This window comes from Crocuta crocuta, unplaced genomic scaffold, assembly GCF_008692635.1.
Source record: "Crocuta crocuta isolate KB4526 unplaced genomic scaffold, BGI_CrCroc_1.0 scaffold167, whole genome shotgun sequence".
Classification (NCBI taxonomy): domain Eukaryota; kingdom Metazoa; phylum Chordata; class Mammalia; order Carnivora; family Hyaenidae; genus Crocuta; species Crocuta crocuta.
Genome location: NW_027532406.1, coordinates 13,468,632 through 13,485,498, shown reverse-complemented (window position 1 = coordinate 13,485,498; position 16,867 = coordinate 13,468,632). Strand labels below are relative to the sequence as shown.

General features: G+C 35.3%; 2 long non-coding RNA genes across 3 annotated transcripts in view; one reads left to right on the top strand and one right to left on the bottom strand.

The window, feature by feature from the left end:
• The window catches only part of LOC144243497 (uncharacterized), a 35,336-nt gene extending 24,323 nt beyond the window's left edge, over positions 1–11,013 (top strand). Inside the window, exon 2 of the long non-coding RNA XR_013338671.1 lies at positions 7,387–11,013. This is a non-coding gene — a long non-coding RNA (uncharacterized LOC144243497). The remainder of the gene's footprint in view (positions 1–7,386) is intronic.
• LOC144243499 (uncharacterized) overlaps positions 1–16,867 on the bottom strand; it is an 80,544-nt gene that overhangs the window by 31,491 nt on the left and 32,186 nt on the right. The gene's annotated exons all lie outside the window — the stretch shown is intronic.

The following is a 16,867-nucleotide window of genomic DNA, read 5'->3' as shown; positions in this document are numbered from 1 at the left end:
GCCTTGACTTTCACCTGTGGTAGGAGGTAGCTGAGCAGAGTCAGAAAGCTTCCACATGTTTAAAAAAAAATTTAAATGAAGCAGCACGTGCAAAGGCCGATGTTGAAACTGGTAGAATGTAAGTGCTCAAAAAGTGTTCGTTTCCTTTCCTTAAAAAAATTAAAATGCCAGAAGGTAGCCTAGAATGAAGGAAAGAGGCTGTGCCTTTGATCATGTCATAGCCCATGCTCTTTAAAATAAAAGCTTGTAGAGTTGACATTGTATGAATCATTTAGGTCAACCTTTCCCAAAGTGTTTTCCAACCCATGTTAATTAGGTCCCAATCTCTGCCACTTACTGTTTGACCTTCTTCAACTGTTTAAACTCTCTGAGCCCCTAGAGTTTTTTCATCTAATAAAAAGTGTTGATACAATTTACTTTGCAGACAGTCTGTGAGTTTTAAAGATAATATGCCTAGCATACAATGGACACTTGATAATTAGTGCTGTTATGTTATGTGGGTACAATTTTTCACTGCCTTAATCTAGCATAAAATAGTCAAATCAAACAATAGATATGGAGTACCACCTTGACTGAGCTTTGTGTGAAATAACTGCCAAACCTTTACTTCAAAAGTCAGGCAATTAAATCCAAGTGCCAACAATATGCAGTTACATGTACAAATACAAAATACCTATATGTACTTGCTTAAAAAAAATATGTTGTCCTTCCCAAATTTCTCTTGTATGGCACAAAATTAGAGGCCTGCAGGGATGATTTATTATAGTCTGGCAGCACCAGTTCTTCAGCACTGAATACTCTGGAGGAAGATTAAGAGGGAAAATGGAACTATTTGACAGTATAATTACACAAACAACTTTTAATGTTATTGTGTATGTATCAAAGATATTGTATCAAAATTTAAAGAGATAAATATTTTAAATTTAGAAAATGAGAATACTTTCTGTTGGTGGAAAAGAAAAAAATGGAATTTAATAATATGCCATTCAAACTTGCTTTAAATAATTATGTTATTTCAGATCTACAAGATAAACAGTCCACACCACAGAACAGGGCATGGGCTATAATTTAATAAACACATGTCCCACAAGAGTGATGAAGAATATGGCCAAAGGCTGAAATTGGATGCATACATGATCTGGGGGTGTAACTTCATTTGTAAAATGAATCACAGTCTAAACTTGGACTCAGTTGACTTATTGAAATCATACTTTTGCACGAAATGTTGTTTTTCCTATAGGGGCACTTTTCCCAGCTTATTTTTAGTTACAAGTTCTTTTGAACAAAGCCCTCCAGTGTTCACTAGAGGCCAGCTAAGGACACTTTTTAGGACCTTTCTTTCCATATTTGACTCTCTTTGACCCACCTCCACAGCTTTTTTAACCTTCCTGACTCTAACTCACTCACTCCTTTTTGAAATTAACTGCAGAAAACAAACTGTGGAGGTTTTTGAAATTTATGTCCATGGATTCTGTAATCACTCTTTTACCCCAAGCAAGAAGCAGAGTAGTGTGGCAGAAAACACACACACACACACACACACACACACACACACACACACACACACAGGAGCAGGCTAATAGGAAAGTAGGGTTCTACATCAGCCATTAATGATCTGAGGACTTTGGTCGGGCAAGTTACTATTTTGGTCTTGGCCTCAGTTTTTTTCCATCCATACAGAGTAGAGTGAACCAGAGAGTCTTAAATGAAGGAGCTCAATTATAACATTCTATGAGGTAAATTTTCTGCCTTCACTCAGGGAAAACCACAGACTAGTTTTTTCTCCATTCCTACTACTTATCAACCATATGGTCATAGACAAACTCATTAATCTTGTGCAACATCAGTTTCTGTATTTATAAAATAGGCAAAAGAATAGTATTTTTCTGAAACGGGTTGCTGTAATAGTTAGACGAGATTATCAAAAGTGAACTTAGCAACATGGCTGCCACAAAGTAGGTATTCAAGCAATGTTATCTATGATTTGGATTTCAAGGGACAAGAGTTTTGATGCATTTTGATAAGAAGGCAATAGATGTTAGGAGTCACTCAGAAGATATTGTTTCCAGCAATCTTATTTCTTGTGTCAGCTTTCCTGTTTGGGTTCCACCCAGCCTTTTTCTATTCAAGGGAAGCCAGAAAGAGAACAGTCTATCTCATCAAAGGGCCATCATTTATTAGTGGCACTCCACTTTATGGGGACACACTTTGTGGCTGTCTCTTGCTGAGAACTATTTAAGCTTCCTTTCTTTTGTGTCGTCTTTTTCAATCCTAGAATCAAAGGATGAGTGTCTCAAGACATCATCTTAGATTAAATTCTGGAGTCACATTAAAATAAACTGACGGGTATTCTAGCATAGTGATTTCTACATAGAGGCTCTGGGTTTGACTCTTTGCCGGCACTTGCTGTGTGTATCCTGTGCAAGTCACTTTAGCTCTCCCTTCCTTATTCTCTGCCTCTCTTGAATGCAAATAGGAGCACATACCTCATAAGGTTGATGGGAAAAATAAGTGAGTTACTACTTAAGACAATGCTAGCACATATTAAGCAGTTTTTATTTCATAGCTATTATTTCTAAGCCTTAAATTTCCTAGAAAGAGAGAAGGTATGAGAGAATGAGCTCCAGATGTAGTATGAACCATTTATTCAAGATCATGCTGCTGGTAGATGGGAGTGAAAAGACTGAGATTAAAGAAGAATGGTGTTTCGATATATTGGGTGTGAAAAGGACATACCATAGTTCTATAGAAAATGGAAGTGAAGAAACATTGATCAAATGAAGAAGTTTTTTACTGTTCCCAAAGTGCCTACTACATTCCAGTCATGCCTATCAATTACCTCATTTAGTCCTTGCAGTTGGCTTCCCTGAACTATCAACAGTCTCATTTTGCTGATGATTAAATTGAGGCCCAGAGAAGTTAATGGTTTGCCCAAATTCACACAGTAAGTGGTAGATCTGAGACTTAAATGTATATTTGACTGACTTCAGAATACATTTTATTTATTCATGATGTCATGTTGCCTTGCAGTTGGGAAGAGGGTAGGGACCAGGGAGAAATCTGAGGAGCAGGAAAGGTACATCTGAGAAACTAGTTAATTTATGTTTTGGATTGAAACTTTATCCTTGTCATTTTGTACTCTCAGATATTTTTAAGAGACTTCGATATACAGATATCATCTCTCAAGATAGTTTACCATACAGGAAATTTGTAATAGAATGTTGGAAGTTGGATAATGTTTTTCCTTGCTTGATAGTAATTAAAGACTCTCTTCTCCAGATGGAGGGAGGTTAAAGAACATTGCCTGCTAGAAACTGACCCGTTTTACATACTTTTTAAAGATATAGTTGTTCTTAGGTGAATATTAATTCAAGACATAACAAAATTTTGCAAGGTGGTATGCCAAAATTACTTATAGATGCTCTAGAAATAGTTAAAGAGCTCCAGATTAGTCATTTTTCTCCAAAGCACTGTCTTATTTATCTTCTTTTTAAAGATGAAATTTTAAGAAACCCAACTATTGTTGAAACTCAGATATTTTCTCTCTTGCTGGAGTGATTATTCTTGAAAGAAAATGAGTCTTTTAAGAGTGAGGCTATAAAAATGGTGAAAGAAGGAAAAAAATCATCAGAAAAACTTATTGAAAAACCTAAAAAGATCAGAGAGTCACTTTCTGGTCTGGCTATAGCAATGTTTTTATTATGAGTTTGACATCTGACCTTACTGTCCTCCTTAACCAAAGATGTTCAACTTTTTATTGTATTAATTTCAAATTTATATGTGCATAAAGAAGTAACCTACTTTCTCAGGAACATGTTCCATTATATATTATAAATAACACACTGAATCCGTTATTTTCAAGCATATTTTTGTTCTCTCACTTCAGTTCATTTTGAGTATCAAACCAAAAGATGATCCCTTGAAACAACACAGAACTTTTTATTTTTCTTTTAATAAAACCACTCTTCTTTTTTATCACACTTTCATTAAACATTTTATGAATGTACTAAAAAATATTGAAGCTAACATTAAGATGCTCTACTCTCACAGCAGAATTATGCTCCCTTCATTGTTCTCATTCTGAGAGTCATGGAATATTCCAGCCAGGCTACGAAATGTGGCCTCTGTGGGTCCCCAAAGGTCTAAGTGTGGACTCCAATGAGAAAAATACCAAACAAGAATATGAAAATAAAATAAAAACCAACTGCAGTATTATAATGGCTTCTTCTACGTAATCATCTTTAAGCTTTATTCATTTATTTAATTAATCTGGCTAAGATGTATTAAGGATTTGCCACATGGCAAACACTGTTAGAAATGTGAAAGAACAGTCCATAAATAAGCTTAGATTGTAGAAAGATAAATACGTAAATGCACAATGTTTTGAAGGTGATAGTTGATATAGAGAACAATATGCAGAGAAAGGGATCAGAGACTGCTGGGTGATGCTGGGATTGCTCTTGCAACTAGAACCGCATAGAACTGGCTAGAACCTCCTGTACAGTGATTGATAGGAATAGTGATGGTGGATACCGTCATCCACTGATCTCAGGTAGAAAGCCTTCAGCAGTTCACTGCAAAAAGTGGTATTTGTAGTAGATTTTTAGAGATTCTCTTAACAGATTAAGATAATTCTCTTCTGTTCCCAATGTACTAAGATTGTCAGAAATGAGTATTGATTTTTTTATCAGTCACTCTGCATTTATTGAGTTAGTCATGTAATTTTTCTCTCTTATTCTGTGAAGGTAGTGAATTATATTGATTAAGTGGTCAATGTTGAACCAACCATATATTTGTAGAACAATTCCAACTTCGTTTTGATTTAGTGGCTAATAATTTTAAGACACACATCTAAATTCTTGAGGGAAACTGATTTTCTTTTCTTGTAATGCCCTTGTCAGGTTTTGTATCAAAGTTACAACAATCTTGTAAAATGAGTTTCTAAGTTTACATTTCCTATTTTCTTGGAAGGGTTTTTGTAAGATTCGTGTTATTTCTGCCTTAAATGGTTGGAAAAATTCAACAGGGAAACCTGAGTGCAGTGTTCTCTTGCAAGTTTTCTAATTACAGGACCAAATTCTTTGGGAGATAAAGGACTATTCAGATTCTTTCTTTTGGTCAGATTTGGTGATTTGTGTTATTCAAAACATGTGTGCATTTTATCTAAATTTTCAAATTTACTGCAATAATGTTGTTTATATCTTTTGAACTTTTAAGACCTACAGGATTTGAAGTTATGAGATTCTATTGCTTCTATATTAGTAATTTGTGACTTCTTTGTACTATTGATACTCAATTTATTTAGGAAATAATTCTAAATATTTGGTTTTATCTATGTTAGGTTTTATGTTTGTACTCTATTGTTTTTTTTTTCTTCTCTATATGATTTCCTTTTTAAAACCTATTTGGCTTTAGGGTGTCAGGGTGACTCAGTTGGGTTAAGTGTTTGACCTCTGCTCAGCTCATGATCTAGCAGTTTGTGGGTCTGAGCCCCTTGTCGGGCTCTGTGCTGACAGCTCAGAACCTCGAGCCTGCTTGGGATTCTGTATCTCTCTCCCTTTTCGTCCCTCCCGCATTCATGCTCTGTCTCTTTCTCTTTCAAAAATAAATGAACATTAAAAAGTTTTTTAAAACTTATTTGGCTTTAATTTTCTCTTCTTTTCTAAATTCTGAGATGAATAATTAAAAACTTGGCTTTCAGCTCTTTTCTTTCTGAATATTTATTCTTAAGATTATGATTTTTCTTTTATACAGCTGTAGCTGCATCATACAAGTTTTGGCGTATCATAGCTTCACACCATTTGATTCAAGATGGTTTTTATTTCATTCTGATTTATTTTTTGATCCATGTATTTATAAGTAAATTGTTTATTTCTCATATTCATGGGTTTTTCAACTGCCTTTTGGATATTAATTTTAGCTTTATTCTATTCTAGTCAGGGAATGTATGCTGTGATGCCAATCTCTGAAATTTGTTAAGGTTTGCCTTATGGCCCAGTGTCCTGCTAATTTTGGTAAATGTTCTGTATTCCTCTGAAAAAACTGTAGTCTTTGAATACAGAGTTCTTTACAGATCAAGTACATTAATCATGTGGTTCATATCTATTATATTCTCTCTTTTTTTTAAGTTTATTTATTTTGAGGGAGAGCATGTGAGCTTAAGTGGAGGACAGGTAGAGAGATGGGGAGAGAAAGAATCCCAAGCAGGTTCTGTGCTGTCATCATGGAGCCTGATATGGGGCTCAAATTCATGAACTGTGAGATCATGACTTGAGCTGAATCAAGAGTCGGTTGCTTAACTGACTGAGCCACCCAGGTGCCCCTCTGTTATATTCCTTTGTGTTTTTTTATTTGTTTGTTTTAATCTACGTATTGTATTAGTTACAGAGAAGATGTGTTAAAAATATTCATCTATCACTGATTTTTCTTTCACTTTATTTTTGTCAACTTTATATATATTTTGGGAATATTTTATTATGCACATATATTTTGCTTTCATTCAACTTCTTTTTAATAGACCATTTTATAATTATGAAAAAATCTGTTTTATCTCTAGCAATACATTCAGACATTCTGTTTTTTTCAATACTAATAAAGCTATTACTAAACTATTCATTTTGCATTGTTTGTTTTTCCCATTATTTTATTTTCCTTATTTTTATTTCCTTATAGTTAAAGTATGTCCTTTAAGATGCCTGTGGTCATTTTCCTTTAATATTATTTGGTGGTTTAAAATGTTTGGTATTTATAGCGTTCGGTATATTTACATTTTGCGCAATTACTATGTTTGGACTTAAATCTTTTCTCTAATTTGTCATCTACTTGCCCCTCCCTTTTCTTTCCTTTATTGGATTCTTTCAAAGCACCAATTATTACAGTTTATTATTATTCTTTCATTGGCTACTGTAAGACATCACTGTAAATATCTTTAACATATTAAATTCCAATTTAAATTATTTCTGTCACGGAGCATCTGGGTGGCTTAGTCAGCGTCTGAGTTCGGCTCAGGTCATGATCTCACAGTTCATGGGTTAAAGCCCTGTGTTGGGCTCTGTGCTGACAGCTCAGAGCCTAGAGCCTGCTTCAGATTCTGTATCTCCAGCTCTCTCTGTCCCTCCCCAGCTTGCTCTCTGTCTCTCTCTGTCTCTTAAAAATAAATAAAAATGTTACAAAAATATTTTTTAAAAATGAGTTATTTATGTCACTACCCAAGTAACATAAGGGTCGTAGAACACTTAAAACACTTGTTTCCTTCTGCCCTTTGTGCTTTTGTTGTCACACATTTTAATCATCTACAAGATATCATTGGTATTCTTGTGTACAGTTAATAATCACTTAGATTTTCCCTGTACATTTATCTTTTCCCTTGTTCTTTATTTCTTCCAGGATTTCACCGCTTCCATCAGGGATCATTTCACTTTGGACTAAAGAATGGCTTTCTGGTACTTCCTTCAGTGTGGGTGATGCAAACTCTATTTTGGTTGGAAAGTATCTCATTTTTTTTTTCTCTTTTGAAAGATTACCATAAGACAAATCCATCTAAGTTGGTATTTTCCCGTTGTTTCTTTTCCTTGGCAATTTGAAAATATCATCCCATTATCTTTTGTTTTCATATAGTTCTGTTGAGACGTTAGCTACTATTTTACACTTATTCCTTTTTTTCTTGGAAATTTCCTGAAGTGCCTCAGTATGGCTGTTTTTTCATTAGTAGTATTTGTAATGTTTCTTCAACCTGTGAGTTGGTGCATTTTCATCTATTTGGAAGGTTGTCAGCCATGATCTCTTTCAGTATTACTTTTGCCCTATTCTCTTTCTCCTCCTAGGATTCCAATTATATGTGTACTGTACCTTTTACCACATCATACAGTCTACTCCACTTTTAAAAATGTATTTTCACTATCTTTTTGATTCAGCTAGAATATTTTATTTTGACACAAATTTTAGTTTAGAAACATTTTTTTTTAGTTTTATGTAGTCTGCTCTTAAATCTGTCTATTAAGATGTAATTTCAATTATATTTTTTCAATTCTGTAGTCCCCATTTGATTCATTTTTATAGTTTCCATTTCTCTTCTGAAATCTTTCTTTTGGCCTTTTTATTTTTGAATTATGGTAATGAGATATATTTTAATATCTGAGTCTGCTAAGTAATATCTGGATCTTTTATAAGTTTATTTCTGTTTTCTGCTTTTTATCTTGAACTTTGGGCATTTATTCTTATCTCTTCACTACTGGCTAATTTTTTTATTGAATCCTAGACACAGTGTCTGAACATTTATGAAGTGTTATCTTCCTCCACTTGTTACTACTGGAAGGCAGTTAGTGTTGGAAGGATTGCCCTAACCAAATCTAATATCAAGTCCATTGGAGGTGGGCTTTATTCTATGTGAGGGATGGTAAATTTCTAGAGTATAGGCTTTTGTGGTCCCAGCTGAAAGTGTAGATTGTTTGCTCAGGCTTTTTCTTCTTGGTGACCCTGAAATACATTTTTTTTCCCCCAAGTGATATTAAGACTCCTAGAAGCTTTATATAGCTTCTTAGCTGCTGCTTGAAAACGTAGAAGTGCCACAGGAGCAAAGGCATGAATGTTCAGTTTATCTAGAGGCTTCATTTTATTCTGGGATCTTGTCTTTTGACGTCTTTGCTAATCTGGTAAGCTTTCTGATACCTTAAAACAAATAACTTGACGGTCTGTATTTTGTAATCGTGCTTGGCAGGAGTATTGGTCTGCACTGAGCTTACCCCATTGCTGGTAAGATCTCTGACCATGGCACTTTGGTTTTCTCTGATATGACAACAATATTTTTATATTTCCTTTTGTTTTCTTCCATTAATCATCTTTGACTTTGCCTTCCTTATTTCAAATTTATTTTATTGAGACTCTGTCTTAAGGTATGTGTTTTCATTCCTTTAGTCTTACTCTTCTAGTGAATTCATTTACACAAATTAGTCTTAAATCTATTTTTGTAAGATATGTTTTGTGTTTGATCACTCTGTGTATTTACCTACTTTTATCTCAAAAACAGTCTATTGATTAAAAGTAGGGGCATTGGAATCATATGAACTGGAGTCAAGTCTTGATTTCATGAATTACTAGCTGTAATTCTTTGGTCAAGCTATTCAACCTCCTCAAATCTCAGTTTCTCCGTAAAAAATATGAAAATGATATAAATATGATTATTATGAGGACTGAATAAGGTCATGTAGATAAAAATGCTTGATGTATACAAAAATGCCTGGCATAAGCCTGACACAAAGTAAGCACTTAAAAATGTTAGCTATTATTATTCTAAATACCAATTGAAAGGAGATACAGAGATAGGTATTAGGAAGTCAAAAATACAGTATCTGTCTTTAGTATAATACCTTCCATTCCTACTGGAGATTTCCATTAACATGTCTCAATAATTCTTAAGTTAAATATGTCAAAACTGAAATCTGTGCTTTCTTGACACAGAATCAATCATTCCTGATATTACCAGTGACACCTCTATATATTTAGTTCTTTGAAATACCAAACAGAATAATTTTACACTTCCCTCAATCCTCTGTTGTGTCTGTCACGATCTCTAGCCAATTATTTTTCTCTAATGTTTCTACTTCTTCCTTTTCTTTCTTCCTTCTACACTTCTAAGAATGGGCCTCCCTCACTCAGTGCATAGATAACCTTACCTAGGTATTTATTCTTAATCATCCAGGCTTTTGTCCATTCATTTGTTGTATCCTGCATCCAAGTATGAAAATTATCTTGTAACACAATTCCATCACCTATACCCCTGATTAGTTTTACAAAATTTCTCTCTGATATCAGTGATATCAGATCCCAACTCTTTAGTGTGGCATGTAAAATACTTTAAAGGCTGGTGGTTCGTTTTATCCCACCTCACCAAGATTAGTTCTCATTAATGAGAAGTCTGAAGATGGTAATAAAAAACTAATCTGAGCATACATAGCACCTAAATCTTGGCATCTAATCAGTGTTCTTCAGTAGAAGGAATCACATCTTCTTGAAGAAGTATTTGATTCCATATCTAGGGCAAGAAATATACAAGATGAACCCGGACTAGTATGTTATGCCAGAAAGCAAGGAAATGACAGGATCCAATCTGAGAGAGTTCCCAGTGGCCAGACCTGGAATAATACAAGCAACAAAATTAATAATAATATTGGATTTAACCCATGGAATAAATTGTTATCCATAATCCATGCACATATATATATATGTATATGCATATGTATATATGTAAAGGAGAAGAGACAGCTCTTCCTCACAATAGAATTCCAATCAACAAATGTAGAAGAACAGGGAGAACCATGTAGAGAACCATTATTAGGCAGACACTACACTGGTAATGTGCAGACAAGATCCACCAATGGATACTAAAATTAGGGGGGCAATTATTTGAGGAAAAAATAGGATTTGCATAATTTCAAGGAATCTTCCCTGCCCTAAATACTTATAAACTACAAAGGAAAAAATAGTAATTTTATAGCGGGTAAACCTACAGACACCGGTAATAAGATATGCTGATATCGTGAACCCCAAGATATGATACACTAAGGAGAGAAACATCATTGTTGTGATAGTTGGGCTATGCTAGCCAAAAATTTACTTCATTCCAGGTATGGGGAAATCCTGAACAAATGCAAATCAGGAGACAATCTACAAAACAACAGGTGAGTAGTTTTGAAAAGTGTCAAAACCATGAAAGACCAGGACACACCCAAGAACTGATGTACAACAGGACACTGAAGAGAAATAACAGCTAAATGGAGTGAGATACAGCTTGTGCAGTGCAAGCACGGAGGCTTGCACACAGTAGTAATGCAAAAGGAGTAAGAACTCATATAATTTCCTTAAACCTTATCTCTGATGAATCTGTAAATCCTCTTTTACTCTGTGTTCTGTAAGTATATACCAATTTAATTCATACCATTTAAATTTGTATTTGATATTTAATAAGCTGCTCTTAAGTTTAGATAATTTTCTCAATTAAATTATAAAATCATTTGATGCAGAGTTTTCTACTTCTTTTATCATGCCCCAACTGCCTCATTCAGTATTCTGCACACAACACAAGATGAATGTTCACTGGCTGATGATTATAAGTTGGCAACATTGTATTCTTTCAGCTTCCTAATGAACTGAAGCTTTCATACACTGATAATATTTAATAAACTGAAAATACTGCAACTTTGCATGTTGACAAAACTACTCAAATATTGTGCTTATTTCTACATTCCAAATTCAATTTTCCATGGGCTGCAGTCATAGTATGGAGAAATGTCTAAGAAGTAAGTATATACAATGTCATAAGAATATGCTATCATAGCACAGTTTGCAACACTGGTGAAACAAAAATTCTTCATCAGCATTCATTGTCACATCGTCAGTTTTATCAACTTTAATTTTGCTCTGTTCACTTATGAGTGAATAATCTTGATAACAAACCAAAAAATGCATGCATGATTTATTTTTTTAACCAGGTACTGATGAAAAAAACCTCTATTCCAAAAAATGTGTCAATTTAATTCCTCATTTTGTGGGAGGAAGGTCTTCCAGCTAAAGATGAAAGTGGTGTGATTTAATTTAACAATGATCACTCTTAGAACTTGGAATTCGGAAGATGGCTCAGCTGGTTAAGATCCAGAGTGCTCGTCCAAGAGAATGGGATTTTGCGTTAGGCTGTATGGATTTCTTTCCATCTTCATTCCATGACTCACACAAGCTAGCTTTGTAAAACCTTAGGTGTGTGCACTTTTTGTTTTTTTTATTTATCTTTGCCTCAGTTTCTTTAACTCCAAATTGAAAATAATAAGTGTATGCATGTAAAATATAGAGTATTAAGTGCTTCCTAATTCCACAACAAATATTAAGTTTTCCTACTGTAGATGGGGCTCTCTCTCCTTCAGGCCCTAAGATCTTAGTGGGTGAGAGGAATCTTACAGAGTTTTAAAATCAGCCTGGTTATTTTCATAGAGAAAAATTGAAGCACAGCAACCTGCTGAAAGTAGTAAAGCTATTATTAATTGGAAATGGTTAGCTCGGGGGATGGTAAATTAAATCCTCATGAAAATGCATCCATTGGAGCAAATAGGCAAGCATCAGCACTTACTAAAGGGAACTCCCCCACCCCCAAAAAGCAATCCTTCCTTTAAAATGCACTCAACCCTTACTCCTTCCCCTTTCATTGGTTTCATGACTGTGTCCAAATGGTAAAGTGTTTAAAGAACAGCACTGGGTGTTCATTGAATTGTTACTTATTAATATACATTTCAGGCCAGACAGATTGCAAGATGTGGAAATAATTCAAATTCCTATTGACAAAAGAATGGATAAATAAAATGTGGTGTATTTATGCAATGGAATACAATGTAAGCAACAAAAACATTGAAATATAGCTACATAAAACCAAATGGATCAGTTGTAGCAATGATTTTAGATAAAAACAGTAAGTCCCAGGATATTACATACAACATTTTTAAAGTTAAAAATGACTAAAATGAGAATATAATTTTTAGACATGATAAAATGATATAAATGGAAAGCAAGTTTATGATGGACACATAATCTAGGATATGGTTATTTTCAGGGGGGTATAGAAAGGGCTTGAGATAATATCAGTGAAGTATATGTAAGCAACTGTCAATGTTCTAGTTTCCATGAGGGGAAGAGTATTTTTTTTTTTTTGTAGTTTAATGTATTACTTAAACAAAGAAAAGAAGGCCTTGTGCAAGTCAACATTAAGAGTGTGTCATGAACAAAAATATTTTAAGTGTAATAGTCTCTGTGTGTGTCTAAATATGTGTACAACATAGGTGTACATGTGTATGTATATATATAGGTATATACTGTATACATATATGTATATGTATATATATATAGAGAGAGAGAGGGAGAGAGAGAGAGAAATGCCTATATTATACTCTGTGTCTCCTCATATTGGGAAGTTAAGATGAACATATCACACATTTCTTTGTCCTCACAAGACTCTTAAAAACTTCCTTATTCACAGCAGACAATACCCAGTAAAAACAGCTATGTTTAAGGCAAGTTTTGCATCTATTTCTGGCAAAGAAGGAAGTGTAGTGAATTAGATCCATGCATGTGCATGATGCCTCCCACTGGCATTTAGGAATTCAGCAGAAATCTGGGCTCTTTGCTCCTTGGCCATATATCGATGTTAAATTATCTGAGAGCTTGTCAAACCTGTCTTCCCTGGAGGAGCCAACGCATTCATATCACCCACCCTCCCATTTTGTAGATAAGCACACTGAGGTAAAGCATTCTCCTTGAGCTCATAAACTCTCTTGAAACTATTTAAGGTGAGAGAATCAGAGAGATTCATCACATCTTGGAGGAACCATATCTGCTTTCCTGTTTCTAAGTTATTTCTTTATTTCTTCCTCTTACTTATGTTTTCTCTTTTTGTCTCCAAAATGGTAGACAAATGGGTAGGACATGGCTTGAGTTGGTGAAGAATGTCTAGAAAGAAAAGAGGAAAGTAGGATGAAAACAATGACAGCACCAACAAGAACCTGCAGGTCTTGACTGCCTACTGTGTGCCAGACACAGTCCTGCTTTGTGTGTTTGGCACATATTATATCATTTTAATTCTCAGGACAAGGATGAAAGAACTAATACAAGTAATCACCTCATTGGAAGTACCAGTGGGTACCAACAGGATGTGCCTCATCCCGCTTCCTTCTTTGTTCACCACACTGTACACATGGCAGGTGGCAAAGCTTAGGATCCATGAAGGAACCATCTAGGACCGTGGGGGTAATAAAGATTCCCCGTATGTAACAGCAGCAAACGTTGTTGGTTATAAGATATTTCAGTTGATTTAATTTCTAGGTGTGAATGTTAACTTGGTTTGATTTTTGGCAGGCCCCTCAGGCCCTCAGGTTCCCATCTGGTGCTCTGCTCTGCTCCTCAATCTCCTTTAAAATGGTAGAGAATTTGCCACTCAAACATTTCACCAACCCATCTGCCTCAACACAAGCAGGTTTGATGGATTATGATTTTTCTTATGATGCAGCATCTCCAAACTCCATTATTTGTGCCAGGGACTCAAATATTAGAAATGAATAGAAGGGACTTTTATGGAACTTAATTGGTATTGCCTTCTAAAGCATGTTATTTTCAATAACAAATGACCATAGGACTATCCATGCTGGATATACAGCCAGACCATCGCAAGTGGAGTTTATTAGGAAGCTGATGTCATTATTCTAACCTCATTTCATATGACATAGTGTATTTGGATCTTTATTTCTTTTGTGCTGCCAATCCTTGCCTAGAAGCACACCAAGACACATAAGAGAGGAAACCTGTAGGCCTGCGGGCTTTTGCCTGATCCTGCAGAATACGCAAGGCCACAGTAACATGGAGGTGTGACAGAAGATCTGAGGACCCCAGAACATGTCACACGACTCAACCCACAGTCCCACTGCACACTTTTACAAATAAAGTCAGATTAAAATGTATGCGAGGCTCGGGGCTCCTGGGTGGCTTAGTCGGTTAAGCGTCCGACTTTCGCTTAGGTCATGATCTCGCGATTCGTGGGTTCGAGCCCCGCGTCGGGCTCTGTGCTGACTGCCAGCTCAGAGCCTGGAGCCTGTTTCAGAGTCTGTGACTCCCTCTTTCTCTGACCCTGCCCTGCTCACGCTGTCTCTCTCTCTCCTAGAAATAAATAAAACATTAAAAATTTTTTTAAAAAATGTATGTGAGGCTCAAAGAGGTCAAAAGGTCAAAAACAGAGAGTGTGTAAGTCGAGATAAGGCTGATGTTTTTGATGGGAAGTGGTTTAATGAGTCCCACCTACCAGCTATATGGCTTTGGGCAAGTTAATTTCTCCTGAGCCTGCGCTTCCTCAGTAGGGATAACACTATACTTTCTCCCTCGGATTATTTTAAGGATTATATGAAATTTTGTGTGTAAATTACTTAGCACAGTGTATGGTATATATCATGCAATCAATAGTTATCAGACATAATTATTATAAAAGAGAAGAATGACATATTCTTACAAGAATTTTTTAGGTATAAATCAGAGTGTGTATTATGGGCCTGGCATAGTGCCTGGCATACTGTAAGGCCTAAAGATAGTTCGCTTTTCTTCCTTGGTATTTGTTATTAAAATAATATGGGGATTCTTAAAGAATGGGGCCTGAGGCCCTGATGTGCCATTTTTAGGGCTTTATTATTTGTAAAACCATCTATGATTTACAGAGTTTTTTCTAACCTTTAACTCACTGTGGCCTCACAAGCAGCTCATTGCTTCCTCTTCTGAAAATAGGCTTCATCATTCCCCAGTTTTGCATAAGAGAAAATTGTAGCTCATATGGTTTAAGTGGCATGTACACATTATGCAGTAGTAGAGGGAGGACCTGAACTCAGGTTTGTAGGACCCCTAAGCCAGCATTCTTTCCATATTACCTTTCTGAAGATCATAGCTAATATTGAGCTAACTAGGTTGAATTACAAATTTCTACCCAGCCATTACCTTAAATAATTCATCCAAACTGGCTTCATAGTTCTATTGATGCAACTGGGCCCATTAACTGGGCTGCTCAGAGCAGTGCCGAAGTTGAAAAGCAATGAAGAATCAACAAGCCAAGAAAGTGAATGCCATGTAAAGATTTTTTTTGGGGGGGGGGGAATGGGAGGAGATTGCAATTTGTTTAAAGCAAAAGAACTTTCTGGAGATGCAGCAGCAGCAAATCTATCAGCTGCTTGCAGTGTCATCAATCACAGAAGCACAAGGAAAAAAGCAAGCTGGACCCAGTACCCATCCTTGTAAATTATTTTTCAGGAAATCCTGCAGGCTTGGTTTTTTACCAGGAAACAATTACAGTTTAATATAGAGGACCACAGAATTCACATGGAACCGATTTCTATTTCTTTTTGTTCTGCTTACACAAAGGAAATGTAATTTTTCAAAAACAGCAGAGAAATACACAAGTGTGGACTAATATAGTGGCGCCTGTCGCTTATAACTGAGGGATTGTGTCATTTCTCATTGCCAGTCCTGACAGCGCCTCAAATAAAGAGGTGTCTTAGCAAATTATGTTCTTGATATCACTTACTGAAATGTGATGGCTCCATTTTAAATAATAAAGTGACAATGTAAAGACCCGAAGCAAGATATGAAGAAAGTTTACCATAGCTTAACTGATGGTTCATTATACTACTCATTCTATTATCTTAATCTCATATTTTTATCATGTGTCTCTAAATGTACAAAATTAAAAAGCCAGAGGTAATTTTGTATTTTATCTGAATCCAGAAGAAAGGATTGTTAAATTGTCATTGCTTTGATATTAAATAGCCTGAACCAGCACAATGACCTTTGAATATGCAAATAGAGTAGCTTTCTGCAAAAAAGTAAAATGCAGTTTGCTAATTATTAAAATGATAAATGAGGACAAAATGAAAGAAAACCGGAATTTACTTTGAAGCAAACCTCGTTGAAGGTTTATGTGATAAGGATAAAGAAAATGTTTTATATTTATGTGCACGTTCAGAAGAATGATTGTCTAGAGCTGTTCAAATCTGTGACTTTGCAGCTGTAATCAAAACCAGCAGGAGAGTTTCTGACTTATATCCCTGGCAGAGAACTCATGGAATACATAATACATACCCAGAAGAGTTAAGAGAATTTCAATAGTTTCTTAGGTAACAATTTTCATTCTCTGCTCTTAAGATGTTTGAAAAATGAAAGGCTGCAACCCCAAATCAAACAATAATTAAACATCCGACTCCATTTTTAAATTAGCTTTTTAACACCAACGTGCAGATGAATCTAATGCTTCCAGAAATGAGGGATGAATACAACTTCTAAGAATGATGACGTCAGTGGGCAC